This window comes from Mobula birostris, chromosome 1 (assembly GCF_030028105.1).
Source record: "Mobula birostris isolate sMobBir1 chromosome 1, sMobBir1.hap1, whole genome shotgun sequence".
In the NCBI taxonomy this organism is placed as follows: Eukaryota; Metazoa; Chordata; class Chondrichthyes; order Myliobatiformes; family Myliobatidae; genus Mobula; species Mobula birostris.
The window spans coordinates 199,520,496-199,540,570 of NC_092370.1; the positions used below are offsets into that span (position 1 = coordinate 199,520,496).

The window sequence follows — 20,075 nt, forward strand, 5'->3', positions numbered from 1 at the left end:
TGCTGAATTCTCCAGCATCTTATGTGTTACTCTGGATTTCCAGCATCTGTAGAATCTCACACAGTGGTTCAGGTTGTTCTGGAGCTCAGGACTTAGGCATCTCAAGTTAGCCACCAAGTTTTGGGAGATTAAAATCTCACCAGAATTACAGAACTGTAGTCATCTTGGAGGCATATAGGGATGGAAATAAAGAGGTACAGGGGAAAGCCCATGAAGAGATTTGGAAATGAAATTTAGAAAAAAAAAATCAAGATGTTATCAACTTAGAAGTCAAAAAAACAGACAGAGGTAGATAGACGAATGCAAGTTGAGGGGAAGCAAAGTTTCAGATAACCTATTTTAAAAAATGCTGACTGGAGTGCACTGCAATAAAGATAGAAGTGCATTTCCATCTTTAAGATGCCCTTTCGCAAAATCTTCTTGCTGATTATTTACTTACAATTCTGGAGAACCCATCGACTTCCTCTAAACTCTCAATTCCTTCAACCCACACTGCTCGCTTCTACCTCCTACCCAAGATCCACAAACCATAGTGTCCAGGTAGGCCTATTGTCTCTGTCTGCTCCTGCCCTACGGAACTTGTGTCCTCATAGCTTGATTCCATTCTATTCCCATTTGATTCAGTCCCTTCCCACCTACATCCACGACATGTCTCATGCCCTCAATCTCCCCAGTAACTGTCAATTTCCAGGCCCTGACCACCTCATCTTCACCATGGATGTTCAGTCCCTTACACACTTTTACCTCCATCAAGAAAGCCTCAAAGTGCTCCACTTTTTTCTTGACAAAAGAACCAATCAATTCCCCTCCTCCGTCTGGCAGAACTATTCCTCATCCACAATTTTCCCTTTGGCTCCCCTCACTTTCTTCAAACTTGAGGGGTAGCCACAGGCACCTGCATGGGTCCAGCTACGCTTGCCTCTTCGCTGGCTACGTAAACAGTCCATGTTCGTAGCCTTCCTCATTAAGACTCCAATTCTTCCTCTGCTACATTGACTACTGCATTGGTGCTGCTTTATGCACCTATGCTGAGCTCATTAATTTTATCAATTTTGCCTCTAACTTTCACCATGCCTTTAAAAATCACTTGGTCCATCTCGGACACTCCTTTCCTTCCCTTTCTTGATCTCTCTCTCCCTGTCTCCGGAGCCAAACTGTCAACCAACACCTTTTATAAACCTATGGTTAACTTGACTATACCTCTTCCTACCCTGTCTCCTGTAAAAATGCTATTCCCTTTTCTCAGTTCCTTCGCCTCCGCCACATCTGTTCCCAGGAAGGACAGGGTTACCCTCCCTCCTCTAATGATGCTGCCCTCTCCTGCATCTCCTCCAATTCCCGAATATTCACCCCACCTTCCTGCCGTCTTAACAGTGATAAAGTTCTTGCTCTTGTCCTTACCTGTATAACCTACCACCCCATCAGCTTCTGCACCCAACACATCACCCTCTGCAGCTTCTACCATTTCCAAATTGATCCCACTATCATCACCTCCCCATCCCCCTTTCCTCAGGTATCACTCCCTATACAATTCCCTTATCCATTCATCCCTCCCCACTAATCTCACTGCTGGCGTTTATCCTTACAAGCACTCAAGAGCTACATCTCCTCCCTCACATCTATTCAGAGCCCCAAACAGTCCTTCCAGGTGTGAATCTACTGGGCTCATCTATTGTGACCGAAGCGGCCTCCTCAGCATTGGTGTGATCTGTCATAAATCAGAGACCATTTCATTAATCGTCTCCACTCCATCTGCCATAAACGGAATTTCCCAGTGGCCAAATATTTTAATTCCAATCCCGTCCTCTTCCTCTTCCGATCCTCCTCTTGTGCGAGACAAGGCCATGCTTAGGGTGGAGGGGTATCACCTTATTTTCCATCTGGGTAGCCTCCAACCTGATGGCATGAATATAGATTTCTCTTTGCAGTAAAAAAAATTCTCCACCTTCCCCTAGCCCCCACTCTTGACCTTTTACCTCTTCTCACCTGCTTATCACTTCCTCATTGGTCCCCTCCTCCTTCCCTTTCTCCTATGGCCCACTCTCCTCTCCTATCAGATTCCTTCTTATCCAGTCCTTGACCTTTCCCACCAACCTGAGTTACCTATTATCTTCTAGCTAGCCTCCTTCCCCCGCCCCACCTGTTTATTCTGGCATCTTCCCCCTTCCTTCTCAGTCCCGAAGAAAAGTCTCAGTCCAAAAAGTCGACATTTCCACAGATGCTGCCTAACCTGCTGAGCTCCTCCAGCATGTTGTGTGTGTTGCTTTGGATTTCCAGCATCTGCTGGCTTCCTCTGATTATGGATTTACTTACTTGTCTTCGTATCTGAAGGATGGGAATAGCACTTAAGCTATTTTTGATTAAACAAACAAATATTTTGTTTAATACTCATTGTTCAGTTCTTTGTAAGCCCCATAGTCTTTGTTACCCCAATAACCCTTCATTATCCCAATACTCCAATTAAACAAATTACACATCACCTACATTATGGTATGGCATGCTTTCGTAGAATGTAGAGCAATTTTTCGTAATGCAAAGATATACCATCTGCACAAGCATCAAGACAAATTCAACAAATAGCATTATTTACTTTTCCTCCCCTCTACTTTAAAAAACATACAAAATTTTGGTAGAGATTTGTGGACCCACAGGACTAATTTCTGTAACCCAAAGGAGTGCAATGGAGGGGTCACCTTTAGTGTGCTCTAATTCGATTTCTCAATTGGTTTCGACAGCTGTCACCTTCATAGGATTACACCAATCCAAACTCTGTTTTAATACAAACTATCATGCGGTGGTCAAATAATCCCCTCTGGAATAAGCATGACAAGCAGTTGTGACTAGTCAATTAACACTTTAAAAGGAAAAGTTGTAAAAATAGAATTTGCTCTTCCATTACTTCAACAAGTCTATTTATTGAATATCAGTAATCAGAGCTTTTAAAATGCTCCGTCAATACCTCAAATTTTATGTAAATCCAGTTATTCAAATGATACTAACTAGAGTGAACTATACTTTGCAATAATTTCCCCTCAATGTACAGCTCATAATGAAAACAAAACTACAGCAGAGGGCATGAATTCACATTTGTCAAATGTACACTTATTATTGAAATGCTAGCAGACATATCCCAGTCCTGCTCATACAAATGTTTGACAAGATGTACAAAGCTGGTGCAAACGTGCCATAACACCAATACAAACAGAAGGATGAGACTTGCAAAATAAAAGTCAGTAGAAAATGTGGCAGTCAATCTATTAAGATGTAAGTAAACAGGAACTTAGACAACACAATTTTGAGTCCAAGGAAAGATACGGGAATTGCTGCTATTCTGGATAATCAGAAAGGGTAGGGCAGCTTTGTTCATGCCTAAAGTAGAATTAAAATATTTGATAACAAGATTTCCTGCACCACGGATCTGCAGCCTCAGATTAAAATAGCTACTAGGTTACTTATTTAAAAAATTTATCTTTATTAACTAACATGTTGAAAATCTCTTCCAGGATGGTGCTTGGCGGTAGGTACAGAGGAGATGTCAGGCGCAAGTTTTTGTTGTGTGTTTTTTTAAAAAAAAATACAGAGTGTGGTGAGTGTGTGGAATGGGATTCCAGCAACAGTGGTGGAGGCAGATACAATAGGGTCTTTTAAGAGAATCTTGGATAGGTACATGGAACTTAGAAAAATAGAGGGCTATGGGTAGCCATGTACTTTCTAAAGTACATGTTCGGCACAGCATTGTGGGCCGAAGGGCCTGTACTGTGCTGTAGGCTTTCTATGTTTCTATGGCTAATCTTTCCAAAACAGAAGCTCGCTAATTCAAGTAAATAGGGCCAGAATTTCTTAACTTGCTGTTTTGGGTACCACAAAAGACAACAAGCTGCATGGTGTTCTGAAACCAAGCAGGATTATCTGGGAAAAAAAAGCTGTTTCACAAATTCCACTCAGTTCACCTGGCACAAAGCCTTTTGTATATGATCCTTCCATGGATTTAAGCATTTCTCAGAGATGAAACTAAGTGACTTAGGGTTTAAAAGTATTTTTGTATCTGTTCTAAACAGATTTAAAATACACCTTGATTTGGATTATACAAATTAGAATGCATTTTATAACTAGTGTGGTAGAATCTAGTTTAATAATGTGGCTAGAGTTGTATCAGTTGTGCGTCAGCAGTGTGACTAGGAGAGGGCTGAGCACATAGCACTAGCCCTCCATCCTCTCTCCCCCCCCCCGGGATAAGTGTGATAGAGCTAGAGATATTGTTGCCAACACAGACAATCTAAGGCAGGTGTTCCCAAAAATTTTTTATGCCATGGATCTCTCGGTTAATGGTAAGGGTCCATGGACCCCAGGTTGGAAACCCCTGGACTAAACTCTCTTCATCAAGTCCAAGATCCAATTACAGAGGGAGGTTTTGAGTCCAAACAAGAACAGTTTCTGAGGCACGATCATATTTAACACCAAACTGAAGTCAATAAACAGCATTCTGACTTAAGAGACACTATTCTTCATGTGGGACAGGACTGATTAGAGAGATGGGAAAGGCAATTACATTATTAGTAGATCGATATTCAAGGCACTAGATGCAGAGAGTTTCTTTGCAGAGTTTATTTGATTGGGGGAGTTGGGGAAGGGGAGGAAATTATATGGAGAAGATGAGAATCAGTGGAAGAGTAGAAACCAAACCAATAGTAACTCGAGAGGTGATCCAAGTCAATAATAGGAGACAAACAACTTAATGCTCTAAACAACTCATGCGCACTTGAAGGCAGGCAACACAATGGTAGCAACAAAAGCTACTCCTCTCTCAAATGAGCAGCCACTGTCTGCAACAGCAACAGAAGTGAGGTTTCTGCAGAGTCAACCCCTGTAGGGCGGCTGGGCCAGACAACATCTCAGGCCGAGACTTAGAGTACGCGCAGCAGCACACTGATCTCTTCACAGACGACTTCAACACATCACTCATCCAGATTGCTGCCCCCACATGCTTCAAATCAGCCACCATTATCCCTGTACCAAAGAACTCTACACCTTCAGAACTGAACAACTACTGCCCAGTGGCACTTGCGCGCCAATCATGAAGTGCTTTGAACGGCTGGTAATGACACACAAAGACTCCATTCCTGCCACATTGGACACTCACCAATATGCTTACTGACGGAACTGCTCTATATCCACTGGCCTGGCATTCCTAGAAAACAAACATACTTATGTCAGACTGCTGTTTCGGGATTTCAGTTCGGCATTCAACAATACTGTCCCACACACCTGGTGAACAAACTCCTACTCCTCAGGTTAAACAGACCATTATGCATTTGGACGTTAGACTTCTTAACCAACAGACCTCAGATAGCAAGAATGCACAACTGCTCCTCCTCCTCAATTATCCTTCACCAGGGTGACCCCCCCCCCCGCCCCCGGCTTGTGTCCTATTGCTGTACACTCTGCTCACATGACTGCACGACAACGTGACTTGGCTGTTTGGCCAAGTTCACCAATGACATAACAATAGTGGGACTCATCACCAACAACGACGAGACTGCCTACAGAGAGAAGGTTGAAGAACTTTAGGTCTACTGCCTGGCAAATAACCCCTTCCTCAATATCAATGACAGAAAGGTGATTGACTTCAGAAGAACTCACACCCCTCTTTAAATCAGTGGCACAGTTTCAAACTCTTGGGAGTGCATATCTAGCACAGCCTCTCATGGTCCTTGAACACATTCTACTCAAATCAGGAAAACTCACCAACATCTCTACTTTCTGAGGAGGCTGAATAGAGCTCAACTATGCACATCTATACGCACATAATTTTACAGATGTGTATTTTCCTATACAGAGAGAATAAACTGGATCACTGCATGGTACAAAAACTGCACTGTGGCTGACAGCAAGATTCGACGACGGGTGGTCAAAACTGCCCAATGCATTATTGGGAGCAGCCTACCCTCTATCATGGATGTTTAAACCAAAAGGTGCTGGAAAAAGGCCAGTAGCATCATGAAGGATCCCACCCACCCTGTCTATGAACTGTTTGCCAACTCTCATCAGGGAGGAGGCTGTGCAGCATCCATGCCAGGACCACCAGACCAAAAAAACAGTTACTTTCCCCAAGCAGCAAGGCTGATCAACACCTTCACACCCCCAACCACCACTACTTCATAACTTCCTGTCAGAGTCACCTTATGTGCAGACACTCCTGTCTCTCGCGCCACTTTATTGACATAAAATCAAAGTATACAAGCTAATTAGGTATTTATATTGAATGTGTTTATTATTATTATTATTGTGTACTTTATCTTTTTTTTGTGCTGCATCAGATCTAGAGTAACAATGATTTGACTCTCCTCAGAAAGTAGAGATATTGGTGAGCTTTCCTGATTTCTGTAGAATGTATTCGAGGACCATGAGAGATTGTGCGAGATGTGCACTCCCACTTGTGTATTGCAATTGATATGAAATAATCCTGAAATTGGTTGTCAAGATATTCTCAACATATCAACACTTGTTTCTTTCAGAAAACTGCAGGTAGTGGGAAAAAGAGGGAAGGGAAGTAGTGCAGGATTGTGACCAATTTAAAACCCCTGTTTTCCCTTTTACACTGTATCAAATATATCACAAATGGTCAATGCTCAGCAGTACTGACAAACCAACAAGTGTGGAGAGGCCACAATCTCAGTATCACACCAAAGAACAGCAACAAATATAAAACTTTGAACAAAAAAAATCAAGTGAAAATGTAAAGAAGTGAAAGAACAATGGAAAAATGAAGAATGTGAAGAGGTAGAGAAACTTAAAAATTCTGGCGATATGCATAAGGTGAGGACTCACAGGTGCTAATTTTTGTCTTTGAAGAAGGAGGATGAATCGATATGGAAAAAACAGATATACCGGCAAGATGGTCTGAATAAATTGCCGACTTGTTTGAAGATGCGAGAAGAGAGAATCCAATATTAACTAAGAACATGGATGGCCCACCGATTATGAAATCAGAAATTAAAGCAGCAGTGGGGAAAATGAAAAAGAATAAGGCATTAGGACCAGATGACATTGCTATAGAAATGATCCAAGTGCTGGAAGACTTCAGGATTGAAAGACTGACAGATTTACTGAATGAAGTATATGATAGCAGGGAAATAGCAGAGGAAATAGCAGAGGAAATGAACAAGTCAGTATTTGCTCTAGGTTTTTTTTCGGCAATGCAGTAAATTAATGTGAATTACAATGCACAATTAGTTTGATGAGTCATGTTATGAAAGCCCTGCTACGAATCATTATGAGAACAAGAAAAAGCATGAAACCAGAAACAGCACAAGAGCACTTTGGCTTCATTGAAGATAATAGAATGCAAAATCCTTAAAATGATTTGTGAGCGCGCTATAGAGGTTCAGAAAGACCTATACCTATGTTTTATTGATTATACTAAAGCTTTTGACAGGTGAGACATGAAGAGCTTATAAAAATTCTACAGCACTTGGACATTGATAGAAAAGATATCAGAATCATCAGAAATTTGTATTGGGAAATGAGTGTTGAAAAATGAGGCTAGTGATTTTGTTGAGATTAAAACGGGAGTCAGACAGGTTGTGTTATCTCACCCCGACCTATTCAACCTTTATAGCAAGAAGATTCTAAGAGAAATTAGCAGTATTCTAGGTGTAATTGGCGAATACAACTTAAGCAACCTACCATATGCAGATGAAAGTGCCGATAGCTACTCCTAAAGAGAAGCTCCAAGTAGTACTGGATAAAGTCAAAGGAAGTGCAAAGAGGAGATTGACCATCAACTGCATGATGACCTTTGTTGTCACAAAGAATCACAGGAATACCAACAAAGTGGAAAACAAAACAATTAAACAAACATGGAAGTTCAATTACTTACACAGCATGATAACATCTGATGGTAGGGCTAATGTTGAAGTTAGAAGGATTGAGATTGCTAAATGCACATTCAAACATTTGAGCAAGATACTAAAGAATAACAATTTCTCTGGATACAAAACCCAGTGTTGTGGTGCTATATCCATTCCATACTAACACATGGAAGTGAAAGTTGGATGATATCAAAGCAAAATGAGGAAGTGCTGCTAAAAGCCAGAAGATGAGAGCTGATATCATCAATCAGGAAATGGCAGATGGAATTTCTGAGACATGTACTGAGGAAAGAGAAACTCGAACAACTTGCAGTGATGGGAAAAACTGATGGAAGAAAAAAATCATGGTTGACAGTACATGACATTCATAAGTTACATCAAGGGATTGATAAGCAAAACTTCTGAATAGTCATTAGAACTTCAGATTAAAGACAGATGAAAGACTATGATCACCCACAATATATGTCACAGCACAATGATGACGATGAATGTATCTGACCAAATAAACAACGGCTTAGTCTGCCACTAGACCTAAAAGTAACTTCCCAAGTAGAAGCCCTATGTTAGTCTATCTAAACTATAAAATTCAGGGAGTGGCCTAATCTGGCTTGTAATGGCAGAGCAAGGGAAATGCTGAGCCATGAAATCATAGAATGCAGTTAATTTCTTCTGCTACTGATTGTCCACAGCACCTTGTGAATACTTAGTTTTATGCCATCAGGTCAGTTCTGTGTCTTTCCCATTCTGTGCAAATTTATAGTTGCACAACACAAAGATGATGTTGTATGACACTAAAGTTCTGCCGACTGTGTGTGATAAAGTTTAAGGGAATGGTGGATTCTCAGATCCCTGCAAACAATGAATTAAGTACTATGTCTGTGACTACAGTGTGTTTGAATAATGCCTCACAGCTGCCTTCTTTGGAGCAAGATAATTACAGTTCACCCAGATCCACATTAAGATGTCTCTGGGTTTTTCACACCTTTTGATTTTGACAAAAAGCAGTACCTGATGAAAATTAGACAGAACATTCCTTTCTTAATTAAAGCATAAATTTGACGGATGTTCTTATCTTTGTAATTAAGTTGTGGCTCCAGCAAACCAAGTAGGACATTCTTTTCTTTAATTAAGGTGGCTGGAATAGTTATCAAACTGATTGTCCTCTGTATCAATAGTCCATTGACTTGACCGGAATGGTTATCAAACTGATTGTTCTTTTGTATCGGTGGCCTTATAACTTCTGACAATTCAGAAATCAGGCAGTGAACTTGTAGAACCGCCGGGGAGATGAGAAAGGGTCTCTCCCTAATGTCAGGTCTAAATTCACTCGCCGGCTGAGCTCGAAGAAATAAACGGGTGAAAAGATAAGTAACGAACTTTTTGTGCTGTCATTATTTGATCCAACAAAGTTACATTTACATGCGAAAACAGAATTGTCTCTCCAAAATATAAAAGGAATCAGGAAAGAATTTAAACAAGAAATTAGCAAGGCCAGAAGTGACAAAGAACTATCCTTGGTAAGTAGGATTAGAGACAGACACCTCCAACCAAAGCAATGAGAAACCAGGGAAAGGTTAAGTCCACTCAAGGACAGGAGAAAGATTTTATGTGCAGAGACACAGAAAGCTGGTGCAATCCTCAACAAGAATTTTGCATCAGTATGCACCAAAGAGCAAGATGATAGATCATGGACAAGTACTATGACATTATATCGCTATTATGGAAAAAGGGTTGGTTGCCTTGAAAAACGTGAAGATGAATCAGTGCCCAGGGTCAAATATGATCTTTCTCAGGATAGAGGGAAAGAAGGGAAGAGATCGCTTGGGCCTTGACAGAAATTGCTGTATCCTCTTAAGCCATGGCAAAATCTCAAAAGACTATAAAACAGCCTTTTTTGTTCCTTTATCTGAGGGGAGCAATAGGGACAACCAACAAATTATAGGCAGGTAAGCCAATCACTGGAAGAAAATTATTGAACAAGATCCTTGGGGATAAGATTATTTGCAATTGAAAAGCATGGACATTGGGGAAAGTCAGCATAGGTTCGGGTGTGAGCGCGGCTGTCTCACAAAGTTAATTGTTTTTTTTTGAGGTGATGATGATTGATGAGGGTAGGGCAGTATAAATTACCTATGTGGATTTTAAATAAAGCTTTTAACAAGGTCCCTCAAGGGATCCACAGCAAGCTGTTAAATTGCATACAAAATTTCCTTCATCACAGAAGACAGCGGATGGGATAAAAAGCTGTTTATCTGACAGGGTCTGGGACAGGTGATGATTGGCAATGATCAGTGCTGGGGCCTCCTCTATCATTTGCACAAAAGTTGGTGGAGTTTTAGATAGTCAGGAAGGAGGTCAATGGATACAGCAGGATAGGCATCAGTTGGAGACTTCGGTGGAGAAATGTTAGATGGACTTAAATCTTAAAGTCCACTTGCACTTGACATTAGACTTAAGTCCAATGTCAAGCACAAGAGGAGATTATACAAAAACATTGATGCACAGAGCAATCTTAGGATGCAAGTACGTAGTTCACCGAAAATGGCGACACAAATTGGTAAGATAGTAAGAGTGGTGTATAGCATGTTTGTTTCATTAGTTTAGGCATTGAGCATTAAAGTTGAATGATGCAGTAACTTTATAAAGTTTTAATTGGGCCACATTTGGATGATTGCATGCAGTTCTGTTTGCTACACTATAGGAAAGATGTGGAAGCTTTGGAGAGGGTGCAGGTGAGATTTGCTTCCTGGACTAGAATGTAGAAGCTACAAGGAGAGGCTGCACAAAACTGATTGTTTTAAGACCATTAAAAGAGCAGAATCAAGCCATTTGGCCCATCGAGTCGCTTCACCACTCCATAATGGCTGATCCATCATCTATCAACCCCATTCCCTTGCCTTCCCCTCCCCCCATAACCTTTGATGCCCTGAATAATCAATAATCTATCAAGCTCCTTTAAATATACCCGATGACTTGACCTGCACAGCCTTCTGTGGCATTTAATTCCACAAATTCACCACCCTCTGACAAAAGAAATTCCTTCTCATCTCTGATCTGAATGGATATTCTTCTATTCTGAGGCTGTGCCCTCTGGACCTAAACTCACCACTATAAGAAACATCCTCTCTACATCCACTCTATCCAGATCTTTCAATATTCGACGGATTTCCGTGAGATCCCATTCTTCCAACCTCCAGTGAGTACAGGCCCAGAGCCATCAAACGTTCCTCATGATAATCCTTTCATTCTTGGGATCATTCTCATGAACCTCCTCTGGACCCTCTCCAATGCCAATAAATCTTTTCTTGGATAAGGGATCCAAAACCACTCAATACTCCAAGTGCAGTTTGACCAATGCTCTTTAAAGCCTAACATCCTTGCTTTTGTATACAGCTCCTCTCAAAAAGAATGCATTTTCCTTCTTTACCGCCAACTCAACCTGCAAGTTAACTTCTAGTGAATCCTGCACGAGGATTCCCAAGTCCCTCTGCACTTCTGATTTTTGAATGTTCACCCCTTTTAGAAAATAGTCCACACCTTTATTCCTTCTATTAAAATACATGACCATGCACTTCCCTACGTTATATTCCATCCATCACTTCTTTGCCCATTCCCCCAATCTGTCTAAGCCCTTCTTCAGACACCCTGCTTCCTCAACACTACCTGCCCCTCCACCCATCTTTGTATCGTCTATCAACTTGGCCAAAAAGCCATCAAATTCCTTCATTGAAATCAATGACATACAAAGTGAAAAGAAGCAGTCCTAACAGTGACCCCCGCAGAACACCAGTAGTGATTGACAGCCAACCAGAAAATACCCCCTTTAATCCTATTCTTTGTCTCCTGCCAGTCAGCTAATCTTCTATCCATGCCAGTACCTAGGCACGGGCTATTTTCTGAATGGGGAGAAAATTCAAAATTTGTGAGGTGCAAAGGGACTTGAGAGTCCTTGTGCAGGATTCCTTCATGGTTAACTTGCAGGTTAAGTCAGTGGTAAGGAAAGCAAGTACAACATTAGCATTAGCTGTCCAGAAAGAACTGCAGTCCACAAATTAGTGAATGTGAATGAATCAAGAACAGTGGAAGACAACAGACCAATCATCTTTGTTTTTGCCATGAGGTCAAATGAATGGAAATTACCATTTTGTGAACTGGAGTTGCCTGGCCTAATCAGTGTTTTAAAATAAACATAATAATGCTCCAGGTAATTTGCTGGACAAGAGATAATTTCCCAATAAGTTATTTGTGGTGTTCTTTGGTGAGATATAACATACAGGTTTGTGAATGGTGGGGTCTGTGTCTACCTGAGAGATTCAAGCTACTTACTGATTTAGAACAAAGAACCATAAATTACCGTTGTCACTTGCGAAAGAAGGGCAATAAATGGATGCTGGCTTGGACCGAAGTCAATAAGATGTTACAAGGTCTGTCAGGTGACCCATAGCCAATAACACTGAAATGCAACACTTGAACTGGTAAGGAATGAATACAAAAGCAGATGTTTCAAATGCAAAATAACAACAACTCTCCAGAGACCAATTATCGCAGATGGGAAATATCCGATGGACATCTGGAGATTAGATTGGGACCACAGGGAATACATGCCTAGCATAAAATTCTTTTCTGGGTATTACCTTTTCTTTAACTGTTTATTGAGGGTCAGGTGTGCACACAGGTATTTGGTTGTGCAAATTCACATGCTCTTTCATTGTGACAATAAAGACATTTGTCAGTAAATACAGATTCTCTCTGTGCCTCTCTGACGGTTATTACTAAGGAGTAAACCTTGTAACACGTTCATTTCAAGAGGACTACTAAATAAAAGCAACATGAAATGCTGAGGATGCACAGAGTATTGTGAGCAGTTTTGGGCCCCTTATGATGTGCTGGCGTTGGAGAGGATCCAGAGGAGATTCACAAGAATGATGCTGGGACTGAAAGGGTTAACATGCAAAAAGTGTTTAATGGCTCTGGGCCTACACTCGCTGGAGTTCAGAAGAATGAGGGGAGATCTCATTGAAACCTGTTGAATTTTGAAAGACCTAGATGGAGAGGATTTAAAGAAGTTGTTTACCATTGTCAAGGGAGTCTAGGATCAGAGAGCACAGCCTCAGAATAGTAACACATTCATGCAGAACAGAGATCAGAAGGAATTTCTTTCGCCAGAGGGTAGTGAATCTGTGGAATTCAATGCCACAGATGGATTTGGAGGCAAAGGCATTAAGCATATTTAATGCAGAGGTTGATAGGTTCTTGATTAGTAAAGGTGACAAAGGTGATGGGGAGAAGGCAAGAAAATGTGGTTAAGAGGGATAATTAATCAGCCATGATGGAACAGACTTAGTGGAAAGAATGGCCTAAATCTGTTCCTATGTCATGTGGTCTTATGATTCATTTAAGAGAACTTTAGATAGGCAGGAAATACAGGGAAACAGACATGAAGGGATCAATTTAAAGTTCGCATCATAGCCTACGCTATACTTTTCTATATTCTATGTTCAAAATCTGTGCAAAAATCACTCACTCTCCAAAATTAGAAGTCATTTAATCCAAACTGAAATTAATACTTCGGTTGTACGTCATACACATAGGCCAAAAAAACTGCAGGAAAGTGGTCTCACATTAAAAGGTGGCACTGGACCCATGGAAAGGGCTTATTTAAAATGACATTAAACCAAAAGCAACAAGCCTGAAGATAAGCAAGTTGTCGAAATTCAACAAGGACGACCATGGCTTTGATAAGGAAAACAGAGTAGAAAAGAATTGCAGGCTGATGTGAAAACAGAAACAGGCCATAAAAGTGACTAAGACATATTAAAAGGAAATAATTGGCCAAAGTTAACATACCAACATAAAAGTTACATGAGAATAAGGAAATGTTTTCACAATTAAAGAAATTTTTTTTATTTCAAGAAAGGAAGAAAACCTTGTAGAAACTATGAAAGGGGGAACTGTAAAAATTGTTCAGGGGAAATGAGAAGCTCGATGAGATTAAGATGAGTGAAAACAAAACTTAGAATGAAAAAGAATGGGATAGGAAGCCCATAAATTCCCAGGGTGTGACCAGCACCCTACTTTTTCCAAAAGAAACAGGTATGGAGATTGCAGATGCACTGGCTGCAGTCTTCCAAGATCTCAAACTCTGGAGTGGTTCCTTCAGATTGTAAGATAGTAAATGCAAGCCCAGTATTTAAGAAAGGCAGGAAAGATAATTGAAAACAGTGGATTCTGGTTAATTGGGGCCAGCATCAGTACCAATTGGCTGAAGTTTCATGGAAACAGTTAAAAAGGTATAAAGACAAACTGCTCAACAAATTATTTATTAAACAAATACAGAACACATTAGAACACTACCAATACTAGCACAGTACTATAAAACTGTATTAGTTCCTAACAGTTATCAGAGCAATTCATCCAGTGTACACTAACACAGCGTTGTTAGCTGACAGCGCACGCGAACTGCAAATTATGCTGAATAAAGTGAATCAGAAAAGCCTTGATTACAGACTAAAAATTAACCCTAAAAAAACAAAATCGATGGTGGTAAGCAAAACAAACACTAAAGACTCATTCATGATGGAATCATTACAAGTGAATGGACAAGACATTGAACAGGTGTGAAAGTTTAATTATCTTGGCAGTTGTCTGACAGATGACAGGAGATGTGAAATGGAGATCAGATGGAGAATAGGTATGGCTATTTCCCAGTTCATGAAGCTAAAAGATCTACTATGCAATCGGAAGGTAGACATCCAAAGTAGAATCCACTTCCAGTGTTTCGTATGGTCACTGCTGAGATATGGATCAGAAACATGGACACTGAAGAAGAATGACATGAAACCAATTAATGCTTTGGAAATGTGGTGCTATCGACGAATGTTGAAGAACAGCTGGGTAGAGAAAGTTTCAAATGAGAGGGTTTTGTCCAAAGTTGATAGACCATGGATACTGCTGGAGAAGATTATGAAGATAAAAGTTGCTTATTGTGGACACGTTACGCGGAGAGATAACATCTTGTCGGACTTGCTATATGGAAAGGTGGAGGGAAAGAAAGGAAGAGAAAGGCACAGAACAACATGGCTGGATAACATCAAGGATTGGACCAAGCTGGACAAGACTAGGGATGTTGTAGACAAGTGTCGGGACGGAGAGACATGGAGGGAAATTGTCCAACTGGAAATTCCAGATGCGACCTAACGATGACACTGAAACGTAGTCCTGACGAAGGGTCTCAGCCTGAAACGTCGACTGCACCTCTTCCTAGAGATGCTGCCTGGCCTGCTGCGTTCACCAGCAACTTTGATGTGTGTTGATGACACTGAAGCATTCTCTTGATTGACTGTAAATGAACAAAATCAATGCAGACATCTGGTGCAGATAATGGACCGCCTTCATACAATGCTTTCATGATTATATCCTCCAAATCTTCATTTTCATTGTAACATTTAAAATGATTGCCAATACCTTCAAATTCTCTGTAGTTCCTAACTAGTTGAAGTAGCGAAATAGTTTCATTTTCACTCCCAGCCACTTCTGGCATCTCCAAGCCGGAATGCTTGAGCAAAACCATTCTGAATTGTCTTCTTGCTTATTTTTCACCAACAATCAGTGACAAAAATCACTACTTTTTTTTTTAAAAAGTAACAACGCACACAACTGATACTATTTAGAAATGCTCGGTAACAGTCTCCTGTCCCAATTTAGTGGCATATTGCCCCAAATAAACAAAGGGAATCTTGGCAATTTTCTCAAATAGATTTTGTTCTTTAACAGTTGTCCCAAATAAGCGGCTGCCCCGATTAACCGATGAGCCGATTTTGTGTGTCTCTGTGTATGTCTATGTGTATCTGTCCACCCAAGAGTAGAAAGGAAAATGCTAACTGACTACTTACACTCAACTCTCATGGTAGCCTGGAACACCCTAACGCAGTATGTAAGCAATTGCCACACTATATAGCAATCTAGTAAATATGTAACGACAGCAGTGTATAACAAAGCATTGTAGTAGTAACCAATTATAATAGCATACAACAATCTATTACAATGTCAGCTATTTGTGCTGTTTTCTCCCTGGTACTACATCTAGCAGAATAGTAAAAGAACAGTAGAATAGGAAAAAGAAGTTGATATGGTATGTTTGGATTTTTATAAGGTCTTTAATAGGGATCACAAGGTCAGAGCACACAGCACTGGGAGCAATAAGGATTTGTTATATATGAAGAACACAGACTGTAGAGTAGAAACGAATAATTTTAAATTGCTAAGTTTTGACCAGTAGGATGTTGGAAGGATCAGTACTGTACAACAGGATTCACAGTTCATAGTAAGTAGACTAACACATCCAAGTTGCAGAGGATTAAAAAACTGGGTAGCAGCACCAGCTGTGAGGAGAATACAGAGGCTTCAAAGGATGTGAGCTAATTAAATTGGCAAGAATGTGGCAGATTAAATATAAACATGAAAAAGATTACAAGGCCATCTACTTTTGTAGAGAAAAATAAAAAGGCAAGTTGCTTCTAAAATGGTGAGATACTGAAAAGATGTTGGTGCTCAAAGGGACCTGAGTTGACACCTACACAAATCGAAGTTATTATATAGATGTGTAATTAGTTTGGCAAGTGATATGTTGGCCTTTACTGCAACATCATTTGGGTCAAAAAGTACACAAGCTTCACTCCACTGCATCAGAACCAAATCACAGAATTGTGCCATGGAACCTTCAGTATGTGTGAAACTGAACAATGAATATCCAACTGATTCTATTTTGAATTCAAGATCCTAGACATATTTACCAAAACATCAAACAATGTACTACTGCCATGCCTTGTGGAAAATAAAACCAAGGACACTTTTGTTTACATGAATATTAAAAACAAAAATCTATGATATTTGAAGAAATTTGGAAATGGTTTGTAAATGGATTTTGTCAGCAGAAAAACTGGATAATAACTGCCAGCTTTCTGCCTTATGGGAGGATGGCAGAGCTAGCACACATTGGTTTTCTGGAGACGATGGTGATATTGATAGGCATGATTTAATGTTTCACAAAACAGATCACTTGACAACTGATTGTCAAACATACCATTTGATCTCAGAAATGGCCCAATTTTCCTGGTCTACAAGATCCATTTACAGATACCATTTATCTAATTCCAAATTTCTCTAAATGACTTCAAGTTATCCAACTGGCATTAAGTTTCAATTCTTAATTTGTTGCATTATTCCTCTTGGCCTCTTAATTGTTTGATCAGCAATAATAACAACTGTCACTTGATAGCCAAGTACTGCACTGCAGCAAATGGGAGGATATATATATCCTATCACGAAAGGGAAATGCAGGCAAGAAAGTCTTACTTTAACAATATCAATAAATACAATGGTCCAATAAACATCTTGCTTTTATTCTACCAACATAAACCGGCATTAAACCTCATTTCAAGTTATGGTGGGTAGATTTGACTAAAACAACTGGCAGTACAGGATTTTTTTTTGCCTAGAGCCAATTACAATTGTAAAATTTAATAATTTAGATACTTTTGGAATGCCATCTATAATCTACAGTAGCCACTAGATTACAAGAGGTGGCTGGGCCAAGAACTGAAGACATAATTCACTTCTCACATATATCTGAACCAATTTTTTATACTTTTGTGAAGTACTATATTGTCGTTGATCATGAACTGTGACCACATAGATTTCTGTGCAATTACTAGAGGGCACTTATAAAACTATACATCAAACATCATTAAAGATGAAGTGATTTTGAATGGAACAACCTAATGGTAAACAGCCATTTTGGAAAATGCAATTTACTTCAAAAGTTCCAACTTTTTAAGCAAAGTACAAAAATGTCAAGTTAACCTTGTTCTAATTAGACATCTTTGTAAGTTTATAAGGAGATTGAGCACTAATTAAATATGCCTTTGGAAATCCTCTTTTTAGTCAATGTACTGGCAATTGGCATTGATGTACACATTTGAAAAAATAAAATGATCAATATATTTTTAAAATTACATTCTAAAATAATTATCCTAATCAACAAACGCTTCTCAATATCATTGGCAAAGCTTCTTAGAGGATTTAAGCAAATCACTATCAAATGAAGGTCACCATTTTTTTGGAAACTCAAAACGAATAGTTATCTAGAATTTTTTTTATTTAACATTTCCCAAATATTTTATTCCATGTCATATTATTAATTAGCAAATATTAATATAGCAGTGAAGGGACCATCCATAAAATCTGCGTACACTCAACGTTCTTGTTCAAGGGCGTGTCTGGTATGAGAAAAGGGTTTGACTGACTGACTCACACTCAAGTCAAAAGGTGTATTCCTCAGCCTATCATAAAAAGTGTAATTCAATTTCCACTGATTATGATGAATATTCTTTTTAACAATTAACACGCATAGAGTACTAAGAAAGTGTAATATATGTATTCTTATACTGTTAGAACGCTTGAATACCCAAAGTGTGACTGCGTGGCTCACCAGATCACTGGTGAAACAGAAAATTACCTATTGCGTGACTGAACTTGACCATAATGGGCGCGGAAAGAAAGCAAAGATAAACCTGTTGTCAAGACAGGTGAATAATATTTTTACAACTATTCTGTGTAACACTACCGAAGAGAACCAAGAAAACTCTTGTTGAAGCAAGAGCTGGAGTTGCGTCCCAGAAACATTAAATGCGGGTTTCCTCAGAGGTGACCACCCTATCACCTCCCCAACTCTCCTCGCTATCGCCCCCGCCCGTCTCGCACATCTCAAAGCCAATTTCCACCCATGCTAAGTTCCTCGCCCCCACCCCAACGAGCCGCTGAAGACCATTGTGAGTTGCGGCCTCTCACAGCCCTGTCCAGGTCCCACGCTAAATCACGGCCGTTTCCTCGCACGGCCCAGTCACCGTGCTGGAGCCGGGGATCGGGTCTTGAGACTGAAACCCGCACAATCTGATTCTACCGACTGGGTTTTCCCTCAGCCCGGAGCCCGCCAGTCGCTCACCTCGTTGGCGGAGGAGGGGCCGGGTCGGCTCCCAACTGCTGTCACCGTTTGTCCGAATCCAAGGCAGCAAAAGGCGGAGACAGAGCGCCCAGTCGCCTCGCTGACGTTGACTTCATTGCAAAATAGGCCTGTGCGCGGCTGCAGCCAATCCCGGCGCAGCCACTATGTCAACTCTTAAAGGGGGAATGCACACTGCTCTTGCTAGGTCCCCACCTCGAAGCAATGCCTTTGATTTCATCACCTCTACTAGAGGCGTCTCTGTACATCAATAAAACGCTAAGAATCCGATAGAGAACATTCCCAATTCATATTCACTCTCTCCTCACGTAAACAGCTTTTCCTAAATAGATGACACCGTTTCGGCGGAGCTGTCAAGCTCGTTCGCAGGAAGCAGTACTCAAAAAGTTGAGAGGGGAAAGAAACTAGCCCATATACACCGATAAGACATAATACACAAATCGCCTTGGATGCTAAATTGCAGTTCACAGAAGTTCCCAAACGTTTGGCTGATTTCTCACTTAATATTCGTCAGAAAGGAAAATAGGCTAAAATTATTATAAATGTTAGGTATTTCCAGTTACCAACCCAAAATATACTCGAATACATCCGATTTAATAAACTGAGTGAAAAGTTAGATAGGCGACCCATTTAAACACCAATGGAGTCGCCGCACAAGGTGCTATTTTTAAAACGACCATCGGAAATGTGATTTATACGGTGGGGGAAGTGGGTAAAAGTAGTACAAAGATATTATCGAGAAAAATGTGTACCTAAAATACAAGGAAGAGATGCAGGTGATTGATGAATGTATCACTTTCTATTTTACCCAATAATGTCAGGTTCGTACAGAACACTTAAAATCGACGAGGCTATGATAGATTGGGAGTAATCATGTCAAGGCCAACATTTAAACAATTAATAAACAAAAAACATGTAATATTTATCCCTTCAAGCTAAAAATTTGAAAAATTACAGAAATTTAGCATTTTATTTCTGACTTCATGGAAGACACAAAAACCTGATTGTAGTGGAGAATTTATCAGTAAAATAAAAGTCACGAGTATCAATAGGATTGGAAGGGCTAAATCCCCCAGATAAATCACTCCACTCACTTTCATCAAATCAAAAGTTCAAGGAAACACTATGGGAAGTTCCTTTGCCTGTTTTGTTGCGGGATTCCTTGTTTCTGTACTACTCAAAAT

The 20,075-nt window shown here is 40.1% G+C and overlaps 1 protein-coding gene across 5 annotated transcripts in view; it reads right to left on the reverse strand.

The window, feature by feature from the left end:
* Positions 1-19,003, reverse strand: part of ktn1 (kinectin 1) — a 127,124-nt gene extending 108,121 nt beyond the window's left edge. For 4 of the 5 annotated variants that reach the window (XM_072268308.1, XM_072268316.1, XM_072268324.1 and 1 more), the window contains exon 1: positions 18,874-19,003. The gene's annotated coding sequence lies outside the window, so the exon portion shown is untranslated. Of the gene's footprint in view, positions 1-5,140; positions 5,189-18,873 lie in introns of all 5 variants that reach the window. The other variant, XM_072268299.1, reaches the window with a different exon arrangement.
* Between the last annotated feature and the right edge of the window lie 1,072 nt (positions 19,004-20,075).